This window comes from Stenella coeruleoalba (assembly GCF_951394435.1).
Source record: "Stenella coeruleoalba genome assembly, chromosome: 21".
Lineage (NCBI taxonomy): Eukaryota > Metazoa > Chordata > Mammalia > Artiodactyla > Delphinidae > Stenella > Stenella coeruleoalba.
In genome coordinates this window covers 20,116,952-20,133,985 of record NC_137167.1, presented here as the reverse complement: position 1 = coordinate 20,133,985, position 17,034 = coordinate 20,116,952, and the positions used below count along the sequence as shown (strand labels likewise).

Below are 17,034 nucleotides of genomic sequence, written 5' to 3'. Positions count from 1 at the left end.
CTTTTAATGGCTCTATCCCAGGTGTGGGAATCATGTTTCTGGCTCCTGAATATCCAAATATGATTTAAGATCCACTGTATTTCTAAATCATTGGTTTTCATTTTTTTCTTAAAATGATTATAATTTTGCCTCACTTTACTCATCAGACAGGGCTATTAATGGTAACTACTTCATATGGTAAGGATTAAATAAAACACTTTGAATAGCACTCCATGGCTGTATTCTATAATGATGGTGGTAACAGTGAGACAATGATAATTACTAAATTCCGCCTCCTGCTTGGAGCCATATCTACAAGATTAGATGTGAGAGCCTAGAACAAGGTTACTCAATTTAGCAAATAAAAATACAGGACACCCAATTAAATTTGTATTTCAGATAAAAAACTAGTAAATTTTTAGTAAAAGTATGCAATATGTGGGACATACTTTAACTGAATTCCAGAAAAACTAAGTTTTTTAGTACAAGTATGTCCCAAATATTGCACGGGACATACTAATGGTAACTGTCTCATAGGGCTATGGTAAAAATTATTTAAATGCTTAGAATAGCACTCCATGGGTATCAGATATCATGATGATGATAATGATGATGACAATGAGACAATAATGATTACTAAAAAATTATCCATTGCTTAAGTGAAATCCAAATTTAACTGGGCATCCTGTATTTTATCTGGCAACATAGATCAATAAATTTCAAAACCAATAACAATTTTGTTTTGAAAATGGATTTGTGGCACTACTGAATTAGTAATTTAATACAGCGGTCCCCAACCTTTTTGGCACCAGGGACCAGTTTCGTGGAAGACAATTTTTCCACAGACGGTGGTGGGGAAGGGAATGGTCCCGGCGGTAATGCAAGCGATGGGGAGCTATGGGGAGCAGCAGATGAAGCTTCGCTCGCTTGCCTGCCACGCACCTCTCGCTCTGTGGCCTGGTTCCTAATAGGCTGTCGACTGGTACCGGTCCATGGCCCAGGGGTTGGGACCCCTGATTTAAGGCATATCAATGAATCTAATTGCATCACTATACAATCAATCATCTGACAGTCTAGACCAGGGGTCCCCAACCCCCACACTGTGGACTGGTACCAGTCTGTGACCTGTTAGGAACCGGGCCGCACAGCAGGAGGTGAGCTGCAGGCAAGTGAGCGAAGCTTCATCTGTATTTACAGCCGCTCCGCATCATTCACATTACCACCTGAGCTCCGCCTCCTGTCAGATCAGTGGTGGCATTAGATTCTCATAGGAGCTCGAACCTTACTGTGAACTACGCATGCGAGGGATCTAGGTTGCGTGCTCCTTATGAAAATCTAATGCCTTATGATCTGAGATGGAGCTGAGGAGGTGACTGCAAATACAGATTATAAAAAGCAGAGAGGTTTGACTGCACAGAGACCATAATAAATCAATTGATTGCTGACTTATATCAAAACCCTATCAGTGAGTGGCAAGTGACAAGCTGCATCTGGTGGCAGGCTTTACGTCAGAATCCAACACTTATTTTAGTCCGCGCGTGGCCCACCCATTATTTTATTTACCACTTCCGTCCGCGCCTCTTTCCCGCACTGTGCACTTGTCTCAGTCACCGTTTTAGTAACCCCACAAGCTAACCTTAGCCAAAATGAGTAAAAAACAAACGTCAGTGGAGTGCTTCTTTGCAAAGGGGGAAAGACCCAATGATGAAACAGCAAAAAACAAAAATAAACAAATGGCACCTAATGAAACTTCAAAGCTTTTGCACAGCAAAGGAAACCATAAACAAGATGAAAAGACAACCCTAAGAATGGGAGAAAATATTTTCAAATGAAGCAACTGACAAAGGATTAATCTCCAAAACTTACAAGCAGCTCATGCAGCTCAATATCAAAAAAACAAACAACCCAATCCAAAAATGGGCAGAAGACCTAAACAGACATTTCTCCAAAGAAGATATACAGATGGCCAACAAACACATGAAAGAATGCTCAACATCATTAATCATTAGAGAAATGCAAATCAAAACTACAATGAGATATCATCTCACACCAGTCAGAATGGCCATCATCAAAAAATCTACAAACAATAAATGCTGGGAGGGTGTAGAGAAAAGGGAACCCTCTTGCACTGTTGGTGGGAATGTAAATGGATACAGCCACTACGAAGAACAGTATGGAGGTTCCTTAAAAAAGTAAAAAATAGAATTACCATATGACCCAGCAATCCCACTACTGGGCATATACACTGAGAAAACCATAATTCACAAAGAGTCATGTACCAAAATGTTCACTGCAGCTCTATTTACAATAGCCAGGACATGGAAGCAACCTAAGTGTCCATCGACAGATGAATGAATGGATAAAGAAGATGTGGCACATATATACAATGGAATATTACTCAGCCATAAAAAGAAATGAAATTTGAGTTATTTGTAGTGAGGTGGATGGACATAGAGTCTGTCATACAGAGTGAAGTAAGTCAGAAAGAGAAAAACAAATACCGTATGCTAACACATATATATGGAATCTAAAAAAGAAAGCAGGAGGGAGATGCAAGAGGGAAGAGATATGGGAACATATGTGTATGTATAACTGATTCACTTTGTTATAAAGCAGAAACTAACACACCACTGTAAAGCAATTATACTCCAATAAAGATGTAAAAAAAATAAATTAATTAAAGCAAAAACATGGTCATGAAGAACCTAGGGGCAAGACAGGAATAAAGACACAGATCTACTAGAGAATGAACTTGAGGACATGGGGAGGGGGAAGGGTAAGCTGGGACGAAGTGAGAGAGTGGCATGGACATATATACACTACCAAATGTAAAATAGATAGCTAGCAGGAAGCAGCCGCATAGCACAGGGAGATCAGCTCGGTGTTTTGTGACCACCTAGAAGGGTGGGATAGGGAGGGTGGGAGGGAGGGAGACGCAAGAGGGAAGAGATGTGGGGATATATGTATATGTATAACTGATTCACTTTGTTATAAAGGAGAAACTAACACACCATTGTAAAGCAATTATACTCCAATAAGGATGTTTAAAATAAACACACAAAAGACTCTAAGATTGCCAAAGAAAAGAAAGCTTCATTTAAAAGAAAATACCAAGAGTCATACTTAAATTACAGATTTACTGCAACAGGTGATTCACATTCTCCAAGCCTGCTTCGTATAATATGCGGTGACCAGCTATCCAACGAAGTCATGAAACATTCAGAACTGCTTCACCACATGGAGACCAAGCACCCTGCATTAAAAGACAAGCCTTTGGAGTTTTTCAAACTCCAAAGAAAAAACATGAACATGAAGAACAGAAGCAATTACTGAAAGCCACCACTTCATCAAATGTGTCTGCACTGACAGCATCATTTTTAGTGGCTAACTGCATTGCTAAAGTTAAGAAGCCCTTTACTGTTGGTGAAGAGTTGACCCTGCCTGCTGCTAAGGACATTTGTCATGAACTTTTAGGAGAGGCTGCAGCTCAAAAGGTGGCACATGTTCCTCTTTCAGCTAGCACCATAACTAGACGAACTGATGAAACAGCAGAGGATACTGAGGCACAATTATTAGAGAGGATTAATGAGTCATCGTGGTACACAATCCAAGTTAATGAGTCTATCAATGTTGACAACAAGGCAACAATGCTTGTTTTTGTGCAATATATTTTTCAGGAGGATGTACGTGAGGATATGTTATGTGCATTTTGTTGCCAACCAACACCACAGCTGCAGAACTATTCAAGTCTTTGAATGATTACATATCAGGAAAACTGAATTGGTCATTTTGTGTTGGTATATGCACAGAGTGGCTGCCATGACTGGATGGCTTTCCGGTTTCACTACTTGGGTCAAAGAGGTGGCTTTTGAAAGTGAGTCTACACACTGTGTCATCCATAGAGAATTGCTGGCTAGCCAAAAAATGTCACCTGAACTTCACAACGTTTTGCAGGATGTGATTAAAATGATCAACCACATTAAAGTACATGCCCTTAACTCACGTCTGTTCACGTAGCTCTGTGAGGAGACAGACATAGGGCACACATGTCTTCTCTTATACACAGAAGGGAGACGGCTTTCTAAAGGGAGATCACTGGCCAGAGTTTTTGAGTTATGAGAGCTGCTCCAGAGATTTCTTTTGGAAAAACAGTCACCACTGGCAGCACATTTCAGTGACACAGAATGGGTTGCAAAACCTGCTTACTTGTGCGACATATTCAACCTGCTCAACAAACTCAATCTGCCACTTCAGGGGAGAACGACAATTGTCTTCAAGTCGGCAGATAAAGCGGCTGCATTCAAAGCCAAACTGGAATTATGGGGGCAATGAGTGAACACTGGGATTTTTAACATGCTTCAAACATTAGCAGAGATTTTTGAAAAAGACTAGGCCTGGGACTTCTTTCTCCTAGCTGGTGTATGATCACTATCGTTGCTTTCAAAAGAGTTTGAGTATTACTTCCCATCCACGAAAGACCCCCACAAACTGCGAAGGAATGGGTCCACGACCCACTTGTGAATAAGCCAGGTGAATCGAGTTGTCCGTGCTAGAAGAGAATCAGCTGCTTGAGACTGCAAATGATGGTGGCCTTAAAAGAATGTTTCAGACAACTTGAAATCTCCATACGTTCTGGATTAAAATCAAGGCGGAATATCTTGAGATGGCCACAAAAGCACTGAAAAGCCTGTTTCAATTTCCAACGTCCTATCTTTGTGAAGCAGGGTTTTCTGCAGTGACAGCAACCAGAACAAGATTACAGAGTAAACTGGACATAAGCAACACACCTCGGGTGTCACTGTCTCCCATCGCCCCCCAGATGGGAGCATCTAGTTTCAGGAAAACAAGCTCAGGGCTCCCACTGATTCTGCATTACGGTGAGTTGTATATGATTTCATTATATATTACAATGTAATAATAATAGAAATAAAGCGCACAATAAATGTAATGTGTTTGAATCATCCCAAAACCATCCCCACCTCCCCCAACCCCCCACCCACCGTCCATGGAGTAACTGTCTTCTACAAAACTGGTCCCTGGTGCCAAAAAAGGTTGGTGACCGCTGGTCTAGACTATTGACAAGGCTATGTTATTCAGTAGGAATTACATATACCCTAGAGTGAATCCTAGATCTGTCACTTAAGAGCTGCGTGATGTTGGCCAACTTAAATAATAATCTACATAAGCACAGGGTTATTCATTTTTTAAATGAAGCTAAGTAAAATCTACAATATCCCTTATGTAGGATTATTAAGAGGAGGAAAACACACAAAATGCCTAGTGCAATGGCTGTCCCATGGCAGAAATTCAACATTGTGAATTTTTTCTCCTTCCCTCCTCAAATGTAAAACACTTTCTGGAAATAGCACCTGTATTGCTTTTTAAATTTCAACTGTAATCTGCAAAGGTGAAACGCATAGACTGATTAAAAGAATTAGATGCTAAAAGGGGAACAAAAGAGAGAAGTCAAAAATAACTCCAAGACAAGCCTAATGAAGGGAGAAAATAATCACTACAGAAAGTGAGTGAATATAAAAGAAAGCACGTTTGAGAGGACAGTGAGTTTTAAACATAATACATTTGAAATAATGGTGACTTTTTGGAAGACCCTCCCAGCTGGTCTCCCAAAACATGGTCCTTACTATCTTAATTTTCTCATTCCATTATCATTACTCATCAATAAATGAACTAATTCACGTTAAATGTTTGAAATACTATTCAGTATAAGGTAATTCTCAATGTTAGCATTAATGTTAGCAATTATTCAATTTGTTAGCTGTTATTATTTTTATCTTTTCAACTGATCAATTATGAATTCATTCTTGACTCCTTAACGTCTCCTGAATTTTTTTCTTTTTTATATCTATCCCCTAAAATCATTTTCTTAAGTGTGTTCTGATCAAGATAGGAAAACCCCCAATTTCCTCCTTTACCTTTCTTATGCCTATCAAAAACATCCCCATTTTCTTGATCTCTTATTCGGAATCATAATATGTGTGTTTACAGAAATAGAAGCTTACTATTAAATATATTACATATATGTATACATATTTATTTATATTTAAAGAAACATATGCTTATTATTTAAACTTTAGAAAAAAATAGAAAAGCAGGAAGAGGATAAAAATCACTCATATTCTCGAAACTATAATATTATCAACTAAGATTTTGGCGTATGTTCTTTAAGTATTTTTGATGTATGAGCGTCATGAAGAGTCCTTCCATAGTTCTGTGGCCACAGTGCATATTCTAGATTTTAGATCTTATCATGTGTTACAAGCTTTGCCCACCCACTAAGAGATATTTGTGGTTAGCTGCTAAAGTGGATTTACAGAATGTGAGTTTTTAAAATGACAGGATGGTAAATCTGAGACCTAATTGGATTGAATATTTGCAGCAGCCTCTAAAGCCCAAAGGTCCTTATTTGCTAGCTTTAGCACACAAAAATTTCTCTCTGGAAGCCTAGACCTTTCCCTTGGAGCCCACACAGTAAACACAGACTACAGCTGACTCCAGAGAATCAGGAATATTCACCTGATTGCAGGACTTCCTCAAGATTGTCCATTTAGCCCAAACTTAATCCTGATGCTATGAGTGCACTCCATCTGCCCTACCAACCACGGAGTATTACCAGGAATAATTCCTTTGGCAAACGTGTGACTAGCTGAAATCAAGGTGTAAGCACATCCCTCCATCCCTCTGCTCTGTGATTTTACGCACTTGACCTAACTTCCCAACTGCCTTCCAAATTCTCCCGTTGGAACTAGCACCCCATGGTTAGAAAAATCCCCTGTATGGGGCATAGTGTCATAGCCACGCACATTCCTATCTATTTCTCTTCATTAGTCAATTTCCTTACCAATTTTTAAATCTTATTCAAAGCCAAATATCTCAGCCTCTCCAAGCAGAGTCAAATATATATTCATTTTTCATCTCAGTACAATGCTTTTCAAACTGAGAAGTACCAGTTTTATTTATAACCTATTACAGACTAATAATTGTGTAAAATATAAAAATAAATTATTAGGAAAGTGAAATTTCAAAAAAATTATAAAATAGAGCCCCATTTTTAAAAATACTGGACACCACAGATATAAAATTATCCTATGAAATTGTTTTAAATGTTTCTAATGCTCATTGTTAATTTTAATACTTATCACATTAAAAAGGATAACAGTTTGCAGACAGGCACCAATCATGGATTTCTCTTTGAGTACCTGTATCTTAGTACACACACACCGTTTTAGGTGCCACTAGTGCTGCACGGAGTAACATATGCTGGACAGTTTCCTTGTAATGCTTATCCTTCAATGACTTACTATTTGTCTCATTTCTCTCAAATGTATGAGCTAATGAAGATATGAATCTCGTTCTTATGTATTCTGTAACCTACAGCATCTGTTAAAATGCACTTCACAATACATGTGCCAAATAAATGGTGACTGACAGGTGTATGGTTTATACTCTCAGGCGCACTTGTTAGACTGCTCTTTGTACACACTATAATAATGTGGTACAGTTCTTGGATGTAGAAATATGAAATGACAGAACTAACTGGCAGGCATACTATTGGGCCAAATGCACTAAGGGTATTTATGTGATATTTAAAAAAAATTACTTCAGTACTTGTCTTAGATTGTGTTTCTTAGAAATAGACTGGCACACAAAATTGCACATAGAAAGTTTCCTGGGGTGTGTGCTTGGGCAATATTTCTATGAGACAGCAAGGAAGGTAGGACTAGGCAGAGGGAGGAGCTGACCCACAGTGTTGTGACAACTCAGCCTCAGTTGATCCCCGCTGAACTGAAATCCCCCCTGGATTGAAATCGCTCTTAACAGTCATCCCAGAACGTGGCAACGACGCTAGACCCCTATCAGCCCATCACTGGTCACAGGCTGTGAGATGGAAGCCGTTAGAGTGTTTTAGGCAGTATCTTTTATGTTTAAAAGGAGCACTCTGATGTGCTGACTATAGTTTACTGGGATAGAAGGCAAGTACAGAAGCAGGGAGACAGTTAGGAGCCATAGTAATAGTAGCCCAGGACTAAGATGACATGTATCAGCGTGGTCATGGTGATGGTGAGAAGCAGCTGGAATCTGCATGTATGATGAAGTTATAACCAGAAGCATTTACTGATGGGTTAGATGTAGAGTATCAGATAAAAATGGGAATCAAATAAGTTTTGAGTGTAAACAACTGGAAGGAAGGATTGGTCATTCACTGAAATGGAAAAGACAGCAGAAGAGATTTGTGAGCTGTGGTGGAGGAAATGAGAAATTTGATTTGGGATATGTTAAATTTAAGATGCTTATAGGTAATACCAGTGCAGAGTTTAAGTAGGCAATTGGATATCGAAATTTAGAGTTCAAAGGAGAGAACCACACTGCAGGTATAACTTAAGAAACAATGAGCACAGAGGTGCTTTCGAAATCATGAAATTTAATCAGGTCACTTAAAAAGTAGATGTGGAGAGAGAAAAGATCTAAGGAGTAAAATCTATGACATTCCAAATGGCAGAAAACCAAGGAGAAATCAGCAAACAGCTCAAGGAATAGTAGCCAACGAGGCAGGAGAAGAACCAAGAGTGATTAGTGCCATGGAAGCTAAGTGAAGAAGTATTTCAGGAAGGGGAAAGCAATCATCTGTGAAAAATGTTGCTGAAATGTCAAGTAAATTAAGGACTGGAAATCAATCATTGGACTTAGCAATGTGTAAATAATGTGTAGTCTTGAAAGAAGTTTTTTTGAAGTAAATGGAAGCAAATACCGCAGAGGAATCTGGAACCGTAGATATGGATAACTTTTCCAAAGAGGTCTGCTATAAAGAGGATGAGAGAAATAGGTCCATAGCTGGGAGAATAAAGTGAAAAGGTGTTCTGTTTGTTTGTTTGTTTTTCCCTTTCTTGGTGTAGGTAGGAATAATTAAAATGTGTTTATATTTGATGTAGAGAGGGGAAAATGTCAAGATACAGGAGAAATAAGGAATAATTGTTAGTTGCTAAGTGATTGTATTAGTAATCAGGAAAGTGAAAATTAAAATTGCAGTGAAATACTATTTCCTATCAACAAAATTGACAAAATTAAAAAATTCTGATGGCACCAAATGTTGACTAGAATGTAGGGAATCACCAACTCTCAGACAGTGACGACAGGACTATGTATGGTAGCAACCGCTTAGGAAAAATGTTTGATGATATGCAATGAAGTTGAAAGCATTTAGTTCCAGTGACCTAGTGATTTCACCTTCTGGTACCTCTTCTAAGGCAGCACTTTTCCAATTTTAATATGCACAGAAATCACTGGAAGCCTTGTTAAATGCAGATTCTGATTCAGGCAGTCTTGGATGAGACCTAAGATTCTGAATTTCTGACAAGCTTCCAAGTGATGCTGATACTGCTTGACAGTGGATATACATTGTGTAAGAAGGCTCTTTAGAAGCTCTTGCACATGTACCAGCTGACACATACAGTGATTTTCATAGGAGCAGTGAAACAACCTGACAACAATCTTACAGTCTATTAAAATGAGAATGGATAATACATTACAGAATATTCAAAAGAGAGAATACTATAGTAGTACTATCCCTAACAAGACAGACTTAAAATGAAAAACAAATCAAAGAATATGTACAGTATATTACCCTTTATGTAAATTTCATTTCTGAACATAAAAATATAAAAATTATAGTGGGTGACTACACCCAAAATACATGAAAATGGTTGCCTCTGATGAGGAAGAGGAATGGATGAGGGATAACGAACCTGACTTCTGTAATACAAAAGAAAATGTGCAAAATATTAACGTGTGTTAATATTGTATGACAGGTATTCACTGAATTACTTCTTTTGAATTTTATGGATTTTTAAATGCTTAACTCTTAAACTTATATAAATCTTTAAAAAGAATATCCTTGGAGGGGGGAACAACCATGAACAATTATGGTACCAGAATATTAAAAAATAGCCCTCTATGTGCATATGAATTCTATATAAATTTATGTGAACAAGGAACAAAGTGGAATGATATTTATCAAACTCAAACTTTCAGAAATGGAGTGGAAGTGGCAGAAAATTACTTATGCTTCATTATATATGGTCTTTTTTTTAACAATAATCATGTGATATTTTAATGTAAGCACTTACAGAAGATGTAAAGTAAAATAAACATCAGTTAATTCAAAAATATTGAAGCAAATTAGCATAAGAATAGTGTCAGTTTAGGAGATGAATGATTGGGAAATTTTAAAAAAACAAAACAAAAAACAGGTAACTATTATGAACTAATACGCAGAGATCAGTACAATTAAAAATGATAGTTCCTCTAATCCAAAATCTCTTATTGCATAATCAGATATAAGATATTTAATTTCTATCTCAAATCATGTTGAGATGTGTCACCTACTTTCCAGCTTCCCCACTTCCTTTGCCCCTCTTCTTTACCTGAATGCTGGGCCCTAATCTGCATCCCATATCAAGTCATACTTCTTTGCACCTCTTGTCCTGATTAAGTCACCAAAGGTGAGTCTTTTCCATAATTCAACCCACTTAAATCAGTAGAACACCTGACTGAAATTCTCTTGTAAAATCTCTGTCTTTGAAAGGAATTGCATCATTATCAGCATAAAAGACAGAATCAGTGCTAGCCTCCATTTTTCAAAGAAGTCTAAATGGTACTGAATGGTCAGATCAAACTGAACATCATGAAGTCAGCAATCTACAGCAATCTAGGTCTTAAATTCATTCATATGGCTTAGAAACAGGATCTGATGTTGAAAATGACAGAAATGTAAAACAGATTTACTCACTTAAAAATATTTTATTCTCCTACCATGTCCCAGGTGCTATGCTAGACTTAAAAAAATGAAAACCTAATAAACATCAGGTTTATACTTTATCTTTTAATAAGGCATACACCATTTTCCCAGTGCATACTACAGTTTCAAGAAGTTGTTCAAAAATGTTGAGTATGTCTGTGTGTAAGAGAGGGAAAGAGAAAGATCAATTCAGGGTAGTATTTTATCTACAGACCCCGATTAAATAGAATGTGTTAATCTTTCCCCTGGTGCTAAAGAAACTGATGGTTCCATACATTGTGTTCTACCATATCTTTGGTTCTTCCTCTTACAGTCTTCCACTCAAGTGTCTATTTCACAAACCTTGTCATTGTTCAATTTAGATGCTCCAAATGGAATTAAACACTAGTGGGGATTGAAAATGGTTACACAGGTAGTTAAAGCAGGCTTTCAACCTTTATTATCGCCATATCACCAGGGTTCCTTAAAGCTGAGACTATCTAAAAGTGGATAATAACAAAAAAAACCTCCAAGGAGAGGAACAAAAGGATCCTATATCCAGGAAGTGTGGGAAAAATGGAAAGATGTAGAAAATGAGTAGACATTTTCATGGCAATGTATGTTCATCTTCCATCTCTTATAAAAGAACCATTTCACGTGTGCTATGATGACCTCATTTCTTACATGAACGTGTCTGCAGAAATTCTCTCATTTTCTTCAATTTTGAAGACATTAAATTGCGTTAGCAATTTGAGACAATCTTTGCTAAAAATAACAGTTGGCAGGACTCTCTATTGATGACTCAGGATCACTAACATCTATTCAGCATAGACTATTTTGCTTTATTAACCTATCAGCAAAATAACCTCAAGTATGCACTGTCACAAAATATCAAACATAACATAGAAAGCAAGAATAAAGGGGGAAAAAAGTTTATCCTTCCTTTCTTCATATTTCTAATTTCCTCAGAACCCCCTCCCCATGTAAATCAAAGCACTTTAACATAAAAATAAGTACATTTTCTTAGTCCTCATAGTTGGAATACCTGGAGAGTGCAGGGCCTCCCTTCTATGACCATCTTCCCTGAATATCAATGTGCCATCCCTGTGACTCTGTACTAAAGCTCTCTTCTGTCTGTAGATCTAATCCCATAGGCTCTTCTGAAAGCTGTTTGCTTAACAAGCCCTCTAATCTGCTGAAGTATTCAGTCTGCACCACTCAGCCACCAATGCTCACTAAGAACGTTTTCTGAAGGCTCCCTCTCACGTGCAATTCTATTAAACTCTCCAAGGATTTCTTAAGGGCTTGCTATCAGAGCCCTATATTTAAGTAGCTGATAGTCTAGAAAGAGATGATAGATCTGTAACTACAGGTAACTGTAGTGCAGTGTGATAAGTACAGTAACTAGAAGTTTGTATATGGTAGAAAGTCAAGAAGAATGTGAGTGATCGGGAAATTTTTCTCAGAGGAATTGCCATCAAATCTTAGTACTGAAGGATGAATAAGCATTTGTCAAGGGGTCAGGAAGGAAAAGTTCTTTCAAGAAGAGAAAATAATACTATTTTTATTTTCCATTGCATAGGAGTGTAAATCAATGCAAATGAACTGAGGACCTAAGAGTCTAAAGTGGAGAAACTGGGGACTGGAGACTAGAATGTGATATGAAAAAGTAAACACAATTAAAATTGACCTTTACTCTTTTGAGCTGGGGTCAGTGGCTAAATCTGGCCCACCACCTGCTTTTTAAAATAAAGTTTTATTGGAACACAGACACACTTGTTCATTTACCTGTTGTCTTTAGCTGCTTTCAAGTAGTTTTGACATTCACCCTCTGACCTGCAAAGCCTAAAATATTTACTATCTGACCCTTTACAGAAAAAGTTTGCCAACCCCTGATTTATGTAACGGGGATTCAATGAAATATTTCAAGCAGGTATTAATGAGAACAGATTCGTGAATTAGTCTTTTAATCAGCAGATGGGAGGTAAGCCAGATGTTGAGGACATAGAGGCAGGAAGATCATTGAAGAAGGAAAAATCATGAGAATCTAAACTCAGGCGGTGACTATCGCAATGAAGGCAGATAATAGGAATTGAAACCAATTCATGTTTGAAAGATACAATAGTTAGGGCCCTACAAAGTTTTAGGTGTGAGAATAAAGTCAAGAGTCAAAGATTTTTCTACCACCTGAGATAGGGGAAGGGGAACAGGAGAAAAAGGCAGATTTGGGTAAGAGAACGCTCAGATAACAGGAGAGGATCCAGAGGTGAAGTCTGACATCTCGCTTGAGTCAGAGCAAACCACTTTCATCTTTTTAAAAACAACATACTTTCTTGTTCTTGTTACAAACAGTGACACAGAACATGTTTGTTGAATAAAATTGTAAAACAAAGACAGAAAACAAAACTATAAAAGGTAACCTTAATGACACAATTGTAACACTCTTAATAGTTTGTGTCTCCTGTTCCCATGATCATACATGCTCTACAATTTTTTACCAAAACTGAACCATATTCTTATGCTATTTCATAAAGTCCAAAAAGGATAGATAGGATATTTTCAGATTTTGTTTTTGCAAACAGCACTCTGATTACATTGTTGGATAAAATTTCTATCATGTATATAATTCTTTCCTTAGGATAAACTACTATATATAGAATTGCTAGGTCAAAGAGAACACACATTTTTTAAGTGTTTTTTTTTTTTTTACAAGTGTCTTGTAATCATTTATTTGCAGGTTGTAGAAATCCAATTCTCTTTCTTCTGACAAAACCATGCCAGACGAAACAGAATTTATTAACAAAAAGACCCTTAGATTCTAATTGCAGAAATATAGCTGTGCCTCCTGAGAAATGCACTGGGAACTTGCAAGTCAAGCATAAAATATATCTTGTTCCTTCTCTTGCCCCTGTTTTTTTCCTTCTGGGGTGGTGTTATCTTTCTTTTATACTCTCTGAGCTACTACACCATGATTTTAATCACTAACCTTCCTTGGATCACCCATTTGACTACATGTGGCACATTACAGTTGCTCAATATAATAGCTTCAGTCTTTAAATAATCTTAAAGCTCTACTTGATTCCAATTTCAGAATTTCTAAAATAAATTTATCAAAAGACCAAAAAAAACTTATTTGACTCCACTGAGATCATTTGTCCAGCCCTCTTCTAATCAGCTCTGGCAATGGGTTCATAACCACTTGTAAAAACCTCCCATCCCTTCTTCAAGATCTTTGAATTGGACAGCTCTCATAGTTAGGGATGTAACTATAGGCATCTCTATCACAGAAAGCACTCAATACGTATTATTAAAAGTAGAAATAATAAGTTAATGTGACGTGTAATTTTATCAGAAATAATCAGGTTCCATTTTTGTTTATTAACTCCTGGATATATTTTTTAACACTTACAAAAAGAATCATTAGCGTTTTTCCAGGTCAGAATTAAAGCCCTACACGACAATTTTTTTTTTTTTAATTTTTTGGCCACGCCATGCGGCATGCAGAATCTTAGTTCTCCAACCAGGGATCGAACCTGCACCCCCTGCAGTGGAAGTGAGGAGTCTTAACCACTGGACCGCCAGGGAAGTCCCCCGACATGATAATTTTTAATGACTGCTTAATATTCTATTCACTATGTATACACAAGTATCAAGCCATTCCTCCTTTGTAAAACATTAAGATTGATTTTAGTGTTTAACTATTAAAAACTGTGTGGTGATTAATATTTTAGAGCATTTTCCAGGTTATTTATTTAGAAAATCCTAGGAAGGAAACTGGTCATTCAAAGATTCAAAACTTTCAAGGATTTTGATACTCATTGACAAGTTGTGACCTACAAATTCTTACCAATTTAGAGGCATTATACCCCAGCATGGATGATGTTAGTATTACATTCTTACCATTGTCATCTTGATAGTTGAGAAATGATAACATTTTTATTCCTTTTCAAAAAACTGTTCAAATGCTTGTGGGTCATTTGTATTTCTCCTTTTACCCACAGTCTGTTTTTGCACTAATAACTAGTTATCCCTTTATAATTTATCTGTACAATGGTTTGCTTTATCAGATAAAGACAGTAAAATTTCCAATTATGTATTAATTTTTTTTCTTCAGTATCTGTTTCAGGTAGAATTGTTTTCTTGTTTGTCTTCAGTTTGTTGTGGAGTGGGAAAGATTTTTATGTATATGTAATCAAATCTGTGAATCTAATCATGTATGGTTTTAGCCTTTGTCAGGATTTGGTGATGCATTTAGAAAAGCCTACCCCAAGTATACTATAACTAAAATTTTTTTATCATGTTAAATTTATTTCCTGTATTTAATGACCACATTTTGCATACTGAAATATTTAGTTTATTTGTAATTTGGGTGTTATATGTGAGGAAGAGATATAAAGTTTTTATTTCAGATAAATATCTTAAATCAATGATTTTAACAAACTATCTCTTTTCTCACTAATTTAAAATTCAAAAATTAACGTATAGAGTTTCAGTTCCAATGTGTATAAAGTTAGTATGTTGACATTCCCACCTCTATAACTAGAAGAAGCTGGACAAATTGCAAATCAGTGACTTTCTTGGACCCATCAAACAGTCTGAATTTGTAGGACAAACCACCACCCAAAAGCTGGAGAGATAGACCTATTTCAGAGATTTATAACAACCAAGATCTACTTGCCTAGAGCAGAAACTGCTTGAGCCAAAAACTGGTAGGAACACTTAAATGGTAATTTTGATAAATTGTTGGAGGCTAGGTGTGGACCAGCATGAGAGGGAGAAACTCATGGGGCCATGATCTTAGCTCCTCCATCCCCACATTCATAGGGTGTCTTTCTAGGAACCTCATCAGATTCTCACAATGAGGACTTTCAAAAGATCTCCTCATAGCTTTGGCAGGAGAGACGGGAAAGTAACAATCGTGAAATATGCCACAGCCTCATCCATAAACCTATTTTCCTGGTGAAAGAAGTTTGCCGGATTTCAATTCTGAAACTTTATTCCAACTGAAACTTTATTCCAAGAAGAAAATTACTCCTCACTCCAGCCTTCTCTAGTGTTTCTCCCATCTAAGGGGAAACAAATAAACAGAAACAAAATTATAACTATGGTTAACAAGGCTCAAAGCTTCAAACCATAGACTGGGAAACCTGCAGTCAGGGAAGGGAGTAGGAATCAAGGGAATAAAAATATATCACTTGTGAAGGTCACAATCCAGGGACTCAGGCCAACCTAAAGATGGAGATTTATTTGGAAGATTGTAGAACACTCCTCTTCTTCTGTATCCTCAAAAGGTCTCCAGTACAGTAAAGGTGGATTACAGCTGAAAGACTTGTGACCCAGAATTTCTCTGAGGAGAAGTATATACTGAAACCCAAAATCAAGAAGGGAGACAAAACCAAGGATACTGGAGGAGTGTGAAGGCTTTTGTACCTATAACTACAATAATTAGAAACACAGCCCAACTCCTAGCCAGATTAACATAAACCCTTAAACTAAAAGCCCATTTATCTTAGTTCCAGACACAACATGTCTGCCTTTCAACGACAACAACAACAAAAATTACAAGGCATGCCAGGAATAAACACAATCTGAACAGACTAAGCAATAATCAGAACCAGACCCAGATATGATACAAATTTGGGGATGATGAGACACAGAATTTAGCATAACTGAGATTAATATGTTAAGGGTTCTAAAGTATTTAAAAAACAGATTGCATCCACAAATATTGGGTAATGTTAGCAGAGAGATGGAAACTCTAAGAAAGAATAAAATGAAAGTCTAGAAATCACAGACACAGTAACAGAAGTGAAGAATGCCTTAGGTTTATTAGTAGATTCAACATGGCCACAGAAAGAATCTGTGGACTTCAAGACAAGTAAATTGAAACTTCTCAAACTGAAGCACAAAGAGCATAAAGGATGATAAAGCCATAATAGAATATCCAACAAATGTGGGACAATATCAAAAAGTGTATATATGTAGTTGGAATGTTAGAAGGAAAACAGACAATGGCGCAAAAGAAGTATTAGCCAAGAATATTCCAAAATTTATGATAAAGAACCACAAATACATACAAGTAGCACAGAGAATACCAAGCATGATAAATTCCAAAATATCTATATCAAGGCAGATCATATTCAAACTTCAAAAACTAAAAACAAAGAGAAAATCTTGAAAAAAGATAGAAGGGGTAAAACAAAACGAAACAAAAAACTTACCTACAGAGGAACAAGGAAAAGAATTACAGCAGACTTCCCACA

At 37.0% G+C, this 17,034-nt stretch overlaps 1 protein-coding gene across 13 annotated transcripts in view; it reads right to left on the bottom strand.

Annotated features, from left to right (window-relative positions):
* The window catches only part of LOC307179853 (uncharacterized protein), a 1,051,707-nt gene that overhangs the window by 528,056 nt on the left and 506,617 nt on the right, over positions 1-17,034 (bottom strand). Inside the window, exon 1 of one of the 13 annotated variants that reach the window (XM_079909529.1) lies at positions 3,103-3,113. The exons of the other annotated variants lie outside the window; for them this stretch is intronic. The gene's annotated coding sequence lies outside the window, so the exon portion shown is untranslated. Of the gene's footprint in view, positions 1-3,102; positions 3,114-17,034 lie in introns of those variants that run through there. 13 annotated transcript variants of the gene reach the window in all.